The sequence below is a fragment of the Callithrix jacchus genome, chromosome 10 (assembly GCF_049354715.1).
Source record: "Callithrix jacchus isolate 240 chromosome 10, calJac240_pri, whole genome shotgun sequence".
Taxonomy (NCBI): Eukaryota; Metazoa; Chordata; class Mammalia; order Primates; family Cebidae; genus Callithrix; species Callithrix jacchus.
In genome coordinates this window covers 72,285,525-72,296,418 of record NC_133511.1, presented here as the reverse complement: position 1 = coordinate 72,296,418, position 10,894 = coordinate 72,285,525, and positions in this window count along the sequence as shown.

The following is a 10,894-nucleotide window of genomic DNA, read 5'->3' as shown; positions in this document are numbered from 1 at the left end:
TAGTATGCATCCACCATAGTAAATTTATCCATTCACCTGGTTGTCTCAAATTCTTTGCTTACCTGGAAACATTAGAACCCTTGAAGCTAGGATTTTGAGTACAAGGTAAGTTCCACCAATTAGACTTACTCATTTGATATTTGGGCTCTTTCTGCTGTTTTGACTGTTGCTGCTGGTAAGCAAGTTTACGTAGATTTTGAGCCTTCTGCAACAGCTTTCTAGCTCTGAAAACCTGCAGCTTTCCCACTGAAGCCAAGAACAGAACAACGATGTCTACTGTAATGGCTAAAGTTCAACCTAGGCCTGGACATTCAACAAGTAAAATAAATCTACTTTGTAAAAGTATAAGTTTGACTATGATAAATTGTGGTTAAGAAGAAAAACTGGCCAGGCGTGTTGGCTCATGCCTGTAATCCCAGCACTTTGGGAGGCCTAGGTGGGTGGATCACGAGGTCAGGAGTTTGAGACCAGCTGGCCAACACAGTGAAAACCCATCTCTACTAAAAATACAAAAATTAGCTGGTCGTGATGGCACACACCTGTAATCAGGAGGCTGAGGCAAAAGAATGCTTGAGCCCAGGAGGCAGAGATTGCAATGAGTTGAGATTGCACTACTGGACTCCAGCATGGGTGACAGAGCAAGACTCAGTCTCAAAAAACAAAAACAAAAATAATTATTGGAAGGATAGCAATAAGTAATTCACAGAACTGTGAAGTCTGGAAGTGAGGCGTGAAACGGGAATCAACAGAGGATGAACAACTGCAAAAACTAATGTCACATGTTAGAATCAGTCTGATAAGGATGGCACTGCTGGCACCACTGCTAATGGACTTTTCTGTTGCTCTTGGTACACAGATTAATTAGAATTCTCAATTAATGAGAACTGAGTTAATCCCCCTCCTACGTTCATGACACTACTTCAGGATCAGTCCATGAAAGGCCCCTCTCCTGTCCTTTAATTTGTTCCCTTCATTCCTGATTTGCACTTCAGTTCCTCTTATGTTCCCCCACAGTGCATTTGTTATATGTCCCTAGACATATATGTGTCTTTAGCAAAATATATGGTGGTTTTGGTGTATGTTTGTTGTGGCAGAGACTTGCCAGCTGTTTCTCACACCCATTTCCTTCATCCTAGGAAATCAGCTGGACTATATTTCCCAGCTTCCCTTATAGTCAAGAGCGGCCATGTGATTGAGTCTAACCAGTTGGATGGCAGTGAAACTAATGTATGTTATTGCCAGACCCGGGTCCTTACATTTTCTTATGCATAATCCTTTATATCATAATTAAATCCTGAGAGCCAAACATAAAACTTTGAAAATAATAGAAAGACACAAGTACCAAGAACAAGGATATGACTTAAAAGCCAATGTCTTATCAAAAACAATGGAGGACAGATAATATTAGAATGACATATTCAAAGTGCTTAAAAAGGAAAATAATATGTCAAACAAGATTCTGTATTAAGCAGTTTCATTGCCTGGACTCAAAGTGAAAACAAGGTAAAGACAGTTTGAATGTGGGGAAAAGAACAAAAACAAGGAGTTTATTAGTAACAGACCTGCATTACAAAAAATTATGTTCTTTGGGCAAAGGAAAGATGGTACCAGATAGTAACTCAGATCCACAGAAAAAAATAAAAAGCACCAGAAATGGCAAATATGTGGACAAATATAAAATCGATTTTTTCTTATTTCTTTAAAATACACAGGACTATTTAAATTAAAAAACATATAACACTATGTACTGGATGCATAATATATATTGATTATATATATATATCGCAATAACTCAGAAGGTGGGGTGGGGGAATTTATTGGAGTTATATTGCTGAATATTACCATATTTTAACTGAAACAACTCATATTATTAAGCCTAAGTGGACTGTAATGAGTTAAAGATTTATAGTGTAATCCCACTAAAATATAATGTGGGAGGATTGCCTGAGGCCAGGAGTTTGAAACCAGCCTAGGCTCACTATATTGCCTAGGCAATATAGTGAGAACCTGTCTCATAATCAAAGCTCTCACCTCAACAACCTAGAAAAAAAGAACAAAATAAATTCAAAGCAAGCAGAAGGAAGGAAATAATAAAGATAAAAGCAGAAATTCATAAAATTAGAAACAAACAAACAAAAAAATAGAACAAGCCAGTGAAACAAAGGGCAGGTTCTTTGAAAAGATCAATAAAATTACAAACCTCTAGCAAGACTGAAAAGAAAAAAAGAGAAAAGACACAAATGATCAATAACAGAAATTAAACAGCAAATACCACTAAAGACGATGTAGACATAAAACAGTAAGGGAATACTGCAGAACATCTAGGTACATATTTTGGGCAGTTTAGATGAAAAGAACTCAAAACAGAATACCACAACTCATGCAATATGAAGTAAATAAGTTGCCCTGTAACTATTAAGGAAATTAAATATATAATTTAAAAATTCCCAAGAAAAAAACTCCAGGGCCTGATTGTTTCACTGGGGAATTCTATCAAATGTTTAAAGAAGAAATAACACTAATTCTATACACTCTTTCAGAAAATAGAAGAGAACACCTACCAATTCATTTTATGAAGCTATTACTCTGATAACAAAACCAGAAAGAAATGGTGTAAACAAAGAAAACTACAGACCAATATCTTTCGTGAATACAGACACAAAGTTCTTAACAAAATAGTATACAGCAATATAAAAAAAAGAATTACACACCATAACCAAGTGGTGTTTATTCTAGGGATAGTTCAATAATAGAAAATAAATCAGTGTAATCCATCATATTTTAAGGCTAAAGAAGAAAAAATTACAGGATTATATCAACAGATGAAGGAAAAAGCACTTAACAAAATATAATACCCATTTATGATAAAAAATCTCAGAAAACTAGGAATAGAGGAAAACTTTAACTTTATAAAGACCGTCTATAAAAAAAAACCATGCAGCTATTATTATACTTAATGGCAAAAAACCAGATGCCTCCATTAAGGTTAAAAAGGAGGCAAGGATTTTCACACTCATCACTCTTATTGAGTTTAATATAGTACTAGAAGTTCTAGCCAGTGCAATAAGGCAAGAAAGAAATAAAAAACATAAATTAAAAAAGAACTAAGCTGTCCCTATTTGCAGATGACATGTTTGTCTACATGGAAAATCCCAAGGAATCTACAGAAAATTTCTAGAATTAATTGTAGGGCACGTTGGGAGCCAGATGTAGGGCTGATGGCCCCACAGGGTCGTGGGGTGAGCCTTATGCTGTGCTGAGGCTCAGGATCCGAGAAATAAAGAGACAGGACACAGAAGTACAATTAAAACGCAGCTGGGCTCAGGGGGCCATGCCACCTATAAGCAGAGTCAGGCGAGGCCCCAAATGTCAAGAAGCATGAGTATTTATTGTGTGTAGGTTGGTGGGCAGGGCAGTGAGTGAAATCATCTTTAAGGATAGTGATAGGGTCGTGAGCAATAAAACATGGGGTCCACCCCCATTAGGTCACTTAGGCCAGGAGGTGGACAGTGCACAGCAAGGGGCCTGTTCCCACGAAGGCAAGGGCCGTGCGCAGTAAGGGGTCCACCCCCATTAGGTCACAGAGGTTTGAAGGTGGGCCGTGCGCAGCGTGCAATACTTCTATCTATGGGCGAACTACTTCTAAGAAGATTTATAGGAGGATGCTTTAAGTCACATAGCAGTGACAGAGCTGTCAGGGTTACTGCTGCCTTCTGGCAGCTTCCAATGGGTTCTATGGGAAGATGCTTTTCAAGCAGCACAGTAGCAAGAGCTGATAAAGTTCAGTCACCAAGGTGGATTGCTGTTCTGAGGGCAGCCTTCCAAAAGAACTGGAGCAAGGTCCTACAATTCCTTTATCAGGAGGTGTGGCTCTCGCCCCAAGCCTGCCATACAGAGGGTATCTTTACGATACTGAATGCTGCCGCCTGGGCCATGGATTCTTGTCCTGACATAACAGTTTTTCCCTTAAGTCATGCTCTGCACTATGTCTGCTCTAGGCATTCCTCTGATTATAAGGTGCTTATTCCTTAATTCATGCTCTGTACTGTGTCCACTCTAGGCATTCCTCCGAATGAACTAAGATATAATTATAGGTATATATGTAGGAAAATATTCTTTAGGCACTCATACTATTAACTATTATATGATTATATATAGAGGATTACATAAAGGGATTCTTTAAGCCCTAATTCTATAAACTAATATATGATTATATAAGGATTATATAAAAGGAAATAGCTGAGTGGTAACACTATAAAGTGAGATATTCCTCAAGCCCTAACTGTGCCAGGGTTCTGCTTAGCTCTCATTCCTTGGTGCCTATATGGGGGGTTACCCACAATTAATAAGTGAGTTCAGCAAGGTTGCAAAATACAAAATAAACATAGAAACAAAATACAAAATAAACACAAACTATATACTAGAACTGCACACATAAAATTAAAAATAAAATTACATTTATACTTACTCAAAAAAATACTTGCTGTAAATCTAACAAAACATGTATAGAACTTATATGCTGAACACAATACAACCTGATGAAAAAAACAAAGATCTAAATAGACATATCATGTGTATGGATTGTAAAACTCAACATAGTAGAGACGGCAATTATCCTCACATAGATAAAGAAGTCTTACACAATTCCTATCATCATCCCAGCCAAGATTTTTTGTAGACATAAACAAGATTATTCTAAAATTTATCTGAAAAGGTAAGGGAATCAAGATAGCTAAGATTTTGAAAAGTAAGAATAAAGGGAGGAATGAGTTTACCCAGTTGTGGGACTTACTGTAGCTACAGTAATCAAGATTGCAGAGTATTGGTGGAAGGAGAGATAGATATGATAATCAATAGAACAGAATAGAGAACTCAGAAATAATCCCACACAAATATGTCCAACTGATTTTTTTTTTTTTGACACAGGAGATTTTTTTTTTTGAGACAAAGTTTCACTCTTGTGTCCCAGGCTTGAGTGCAATGGTGTGATCTCAGCTCACTGCAACCTCTGCCTCCCAGATTCAAGCAATTCTCGTACCTCAGCCTCCCAAGTAGCTGGGATTACAGGCGCATCCCATCACACCCGTCTAAATTTTGTGTTTTTAGTAGAAACAGGATTTCTCCATGTTGGTCAGGCTGATCTTGAACTCCTGACCTGGGCCTCCCAAAGTGCTGGGATTATAGGCATGAGCCACCTAGCCCGGCCAATTCTATAACTTTTAATTAAATCAACTGAACTCAATGGGTACACATTTATTTAAAGCATTTTAAAAGACTAGCACAATAATCATATCATTATCTACAAATAAGAATGTTGTTTTTAGAATGGCTACTCCATATTCCTTTATTTGGATATATTATAATCTAGTATTGTGTTATTGGATAGTTTTCTCTGATGTTTGTAAATGTTCATGTTCTCTGCAATCAACATCTTTTATACATACATGTTTAATGACGTTTTTTTAAAATCAATACTTTAGGGAAAAAATCTTATAGGTGGATTTACTGGGTCAAAGGCTACGTACAATTTAAAAGTTTTTGTGTATATGTTGCTAAATTGCCTTCCAGACTAATTGAACAGATCTAAATTCTCATCAGCAGTGTTTGAGATTGTCATGGGAAAACTTTTCAATGAAGCAATTGATCTATAGCACTTTTGATTGCTGAGAATGTCTAATAAAAGCAAAAGAACAAATGAAACAAAGTATTTCCCAATGGAGTGCTTCATAACCCAGACACACCCATTTCCTATTCCTTATATTATTTCTTACTTTCTTCCAATGTCTACTTTAATTTTTAATTTTTATGAGTGTGTAGTACATGAATATATATATGGGGTACACAAAATATTTTAATACACATACAATGCATAACAATCACATCAGGGTAAATGGGGTATCCATCACACCAAGAATTTATCCTTTCTTTGTGTTACAAACATTCCAATAATACTCCTTAGTTATTGAAAAATGTACAATAAATTTTTGTTGACTTTAATCACCCTGTTGTGCTATCAAATACTAGATCTTATCATTCTGTCTAACTATGAATATATTTTGGTACCCATTAACTATCCTCACTTATCTGCCCACCCCCTACACTAACCACCATTTTCTTTCCCATCTTTCTACTCTTTATCTCCATGAGTCCAATTGTTTTAATGTTTAGCTTCTGCAAATGAGTGCGAACATATGTTACGGGATCTTTGGGCTGTTGTTTTTCTGTCCAGAAACTCTTGTGGCCGGGAGTGCCTTTGCCCAAGTTTTGCTGGAACCCACTGGGCTCGTTTCACCCACTCAGCCTGGCAGGCTGTGTGTGGCTCACTCTACTGGCCTGGGTCCCATGCCTGTCAAGGGTAAGTCAGGCATGGAATGGCAAGGGGAGTGTGAGCAAGCATGGGGTCTGGCTACTGCACACAGGCAGACATGCTGGCTGCTGCAGCAAAGCAAACAGGTCTAGTTGCCATCATGGTGCCAGCTCTCTGTGAGTCTGCAGCTGGACCAGGTGCACAGCAAGCAGCTTCCATGGCTAGCACCCGGGAACACATTGGTGCCTGGAAGCTTGGAGACACCAGGAACTGCAGGGCCCCAAACAGGGAGTCACAGCCCTGGCTCAGGGAGCTCCCAGATCTGGGCTCTCCAAAGGGCTGCAGCTCTCCTTTCCTTCTCTTTGCCTACAGCATGGTGAGCAAGGGACATGTTTCAGCCCTGTTTTTGTTACAGCTCTTTGGCCTCACCATTTGGTGGATCCTGAGTTTTTGTCCTGCAACCAGGAAGAATGAGGTATGCAGACAAGTGGAGGGTGAGCAAGACAAAGAGTAGTTTTATTGAGCAATAGAACAGCTCAGAGGAACCCTGTAAGGGGCAGCTCCTTTCCATAGCCAGGGCATCCCAAGGAGTATTCAGCTCCTGGCAGAGAGGGTAGCTCCTCTCCACTAGGCAAGTCATGCCGACAAGTGTTCAGTTCTCAGCAGAGAGGGTAGCTCCTCTCTGCTGCTGGTCTTCCCAAGGTCTGCTCAGTTCTGGCTGAAACCGGGGCATTTATCTAACTCAGGGGAAGAAGTGCCCACCAATTGGTCCATAGGCAGGGGCCGGCAGGGAAAAGTGCCACAAGTTCCCACTCCTGTTAGTGGGACTGGCAGCTCAGACCCCAGCCTTCCTGCCCTCCCTAGCCTGAAGGTGGGACCTCACCCGGGACCCACCCCTTCTGCCCAGGAACCTGGCTGCCTCCTGCTACCGTTCCTAGCGCCCAGGCTATAGGTGCCAAGGGGCGCCTGTAGGCCAGCACCAAGCTGCCCTCAGCCCCTCGCTCATCTTCCCTTCTATGCTCGTTGGCTCCCAAAGCCTGGAGAGGGCAGAGGCAGTAGGGATCTGGCATGGCAGCACTGCCCCAGAGCACATGCACAATGATGTGCAATGATGTAACAATGATGTAACAATGACCGGGCAATGATGAAACAATGACTGGTTTGGCCCCTACTTTGTTATGAGATTGGAGAAATGCCACAGCAGGGAGAAACCACGCATCGGGATCAGGGCTCCCGCCTGCTCTATGGAATGGGAGGCCTGGATCTACAACCTTGGTTTGAGTGGCTGCAGCTTTGCCTGGGAGGGCGGGTTTCCCGCCTGCTCCTGGTCCCGAGAGCACGGGGATGCTTGGGTCCACGGCTGTGGTTTGGGCGACTGCAACAGCACCTGGGGAGCTCCCGCAGGCTCCGAGGAGCATGCAGCCCTGGCTGTGCCTCCCTGCTGCAGCCAGAGTGATAGCAGCAGCCGTGCTAGACGGCCTACCGCTGCCATCACATGCAAAGTTTGTCTCTCTCCAGTTGGCTTATATCACTTAATATCTGTCCTCCAGTTTAATCCATGTTGTTGCAAGTGACAAGATCTCATTCTTTCTTATAGCTGAATAGTATTTCATTGTGTATATGTACCACATTTTCTTTATCTATTCATCTGTTGATGGACACTTAGGTTGCTTCCAAATCTTGGCTATTGTGAATAGTGCTGCAATGAACATGGGAGTGTAGATACCTTTCCCATATACTAATTTCTCTTTTGGCAGGGAAGGGGTATATACCTAGTAGTGAGATTTCTGGATCATATGGTAGTTCTTTATTCAGTTTTTTTGTGAAACCTCCACACTGTTATCCACGATTCTTGTATTAATTTACATTCCCACCAACACAGTACAAAAGTTTATTTTCTCCCCATCATTGCCAGCATTCATTATTGCCTGTCTTTTGGATAAAAGCCATTTAACTGAGGTGAGATGATATCTCATTGTAGTTTTGATTTGCATTTATCTGATGATTAATGATGTTGAACACCTTTTCATTTACCTGTTTGTCATTTGTATATCTTCTTTTGAGAAATGTCTATTAAGATCTTTGCCTGTTTTTAAAATTGGAGTATTTGATCTTTTCTTTTTCTTTTTTTTTTTTTAATTTTCTTTTTGAGATGGAGTCTCACTCTGTTGTCGGGGCTGGAGTACAGTAGTGCGATCACAGCCCACTGCAGCCTCTGCCTCTCAGGTTCAAGCGATTCTTGTGCCTCAGCCTCACTAGTAGCTAGAATTACAGGTGTGTGCCACCATACCTGGCTAATTTTTGTATTTTTTTTTTTTCAGTAAAGATGGGGTTTCACCATGTTGGCCAGGCTAGGTCTCAAACTCCTGACCTCAATTGATCTGCCTGTCTCAGCTTCCCAAATTGCTGGGATTACAGGTGTGAGCCACCATGCCTAACCTAGATTTTTTTTTCCTTCCCTCCCCCGCTTCCCTCCCTCCCTCCCTTTCTTTTCTTTTCTTTTCTTTCTTTCTTTCTTTCTTTCTTTCTTTCTTTCTTTCTTTCTTTCTTTCTTTCTTTTTCTTTCTTTATTTCTCCTTCCTTCCTTCCTTCCTTCCTTCCTTCCTTCCTTCCTTCCTTCCTTCCTTCTTCCTTCCTTCCTTCCTTCCTTCCTTCCTTCCTTTCCTTCCTTCTTTTTTTTTTTTTTTTTGATGGAGTCTTGCTCTTGTCATCCAGGCTAGATTGCAGTGGCATGATCTCAGCTCACTGCAACCTCTGCCTCTCAGGTTCAAACAATTCTCCCACCTCAGCCTCCCGAGTAGCTGGGATTACTACCATGCCTGGCTAATTTTTGTATTTTTAGTTGAGATGGGGTTTTACGATGTTAGCCAGGCTATTATTGAACTCCTGACCTCAAGCCATCCACCTGCCTTGGCCTCCCAGAGTGCTGAGATTACAGGTGTGAGCCACTTCACCTAGCCAGATTTTTTTTTTCTTATAGAGTTTTTTGAGCTCCTTGTGTATTCTGGTTCTTAAACCCTTGTCAAATGGATAGTTTGCAAATATTTTTTCCCATTCTGTGGTTTGTCTTTTCACTTTGTTGATTGTTCCTTTTACTGTGCAGAAGCTTTTTAACTTTATGTGATCCCATTTGTCCATTTTTGCTTGATTGCTTGTGCTTTTCGGATATTACTTAAGAAATCTTTGCACAAACCAATGTCCTGGAGAGTTTCCCCCAGATTTTCTTTGATTAGTTTCATAGTTTGAGGCCTTAGATTTAAGTCTTTAATCTATTTTGATCTGAGTTTTTGTATACGGCAAGAGAGAGGAGTCTAGTTTGATTCTTTTGCATATGTATATCCAATGTTCCCAGCACCATTTATTGAAGAGACTGTCCTTTCCCCAGTGTATGTTTTTGGCACTTTTGTCAAAAGTGAGTTCACTGTAGATGTATTGATTTATTTCTGGCTTCTGTATTCTGTTCCAGTGGTCTATGTGCCTGTTTTTATGCTGTTTTGGTTACTATAGCTGTGTAGTATAATTTGAAGGCAGGAAATATGACTCCTTCAATTTTGTTCTTTTGCTCAGGGTGGCTTTAGCTATTCTGGCTCTTTTATGCTTCTATGTGGATTTTAAGATTATTTTTTTCTATTTCTGTGAAGAATGTCACTGGTATTTTAATTTACTTATTTATTTATTTTTTAAGACGGGGTTTCACCATGTTGGTCAGGCTGGTTTTGAACTCCCGACCTCAGGTGATCTGCCCACCTTGGCCTCCAAAGTGCTTGGATTATAGGCGTGAGCCACCACACCCGGCGATCACTGGTATTTTGATAGGGATTGCATTAAACCTGTAGATTGCCTTGAATAGTATGGACATTTTAACAATATCAGTTCTTCCAATCTATGAACATGAAATATCTATCTTCCAGCCGGGCGCGGTGGCTCACACCTGTAATCCCAGCACTTTGGGAGGCCGAGGCAGGTAGATCACGAGGTCAAGAGATTGAGACCATCCTGGTCAACATGGTGAAACCCCGTCTCTACTAAAAATACAAAAACTCAGCTGGGCATGGTGGCGCATACCTGTAATCCCAGCTACTCAGGAGGCTGAGGCAGGAGAATTGCCTGAACCCAGGAGGCGGAGGTTGCAGTGAGCTGAGATCATGCCATTGCACTCCAGCCTGGGTAACAAGAGCGAAACTCTGTCTCAAAAAAAAAAAGAAGAAGAAAAGAAATATCTATCTTCCACTTTTTGTGTGTGTCCTCTTCAGTATCTTGCATCAGTGTTTTATAGTTTTCATTGCAGAGATCTCTCACTTGTTGGGCTAAGTTTATTCCTAGATATTTTATTTGTAGCTATTGTAAATGGGATCACTTTCTTGATTTCTTTTTCAGATTGTTTGTTGTTGGCATATAGAAAAGCTACTGATTTTCGTATGTTGATTTTACATCCTGCAATTTTACTGAATTTGTTTATCAGTTCAAATAGCTTTTTGGTGGAGTCTTTAGGTTTTTCCAAATATAGAATAATATCATCTGCAAATAATGATAATTTGACTTCCTCCTTTCCAACTTGGATGCCATTTATTTTTTTCTCCTATTTGA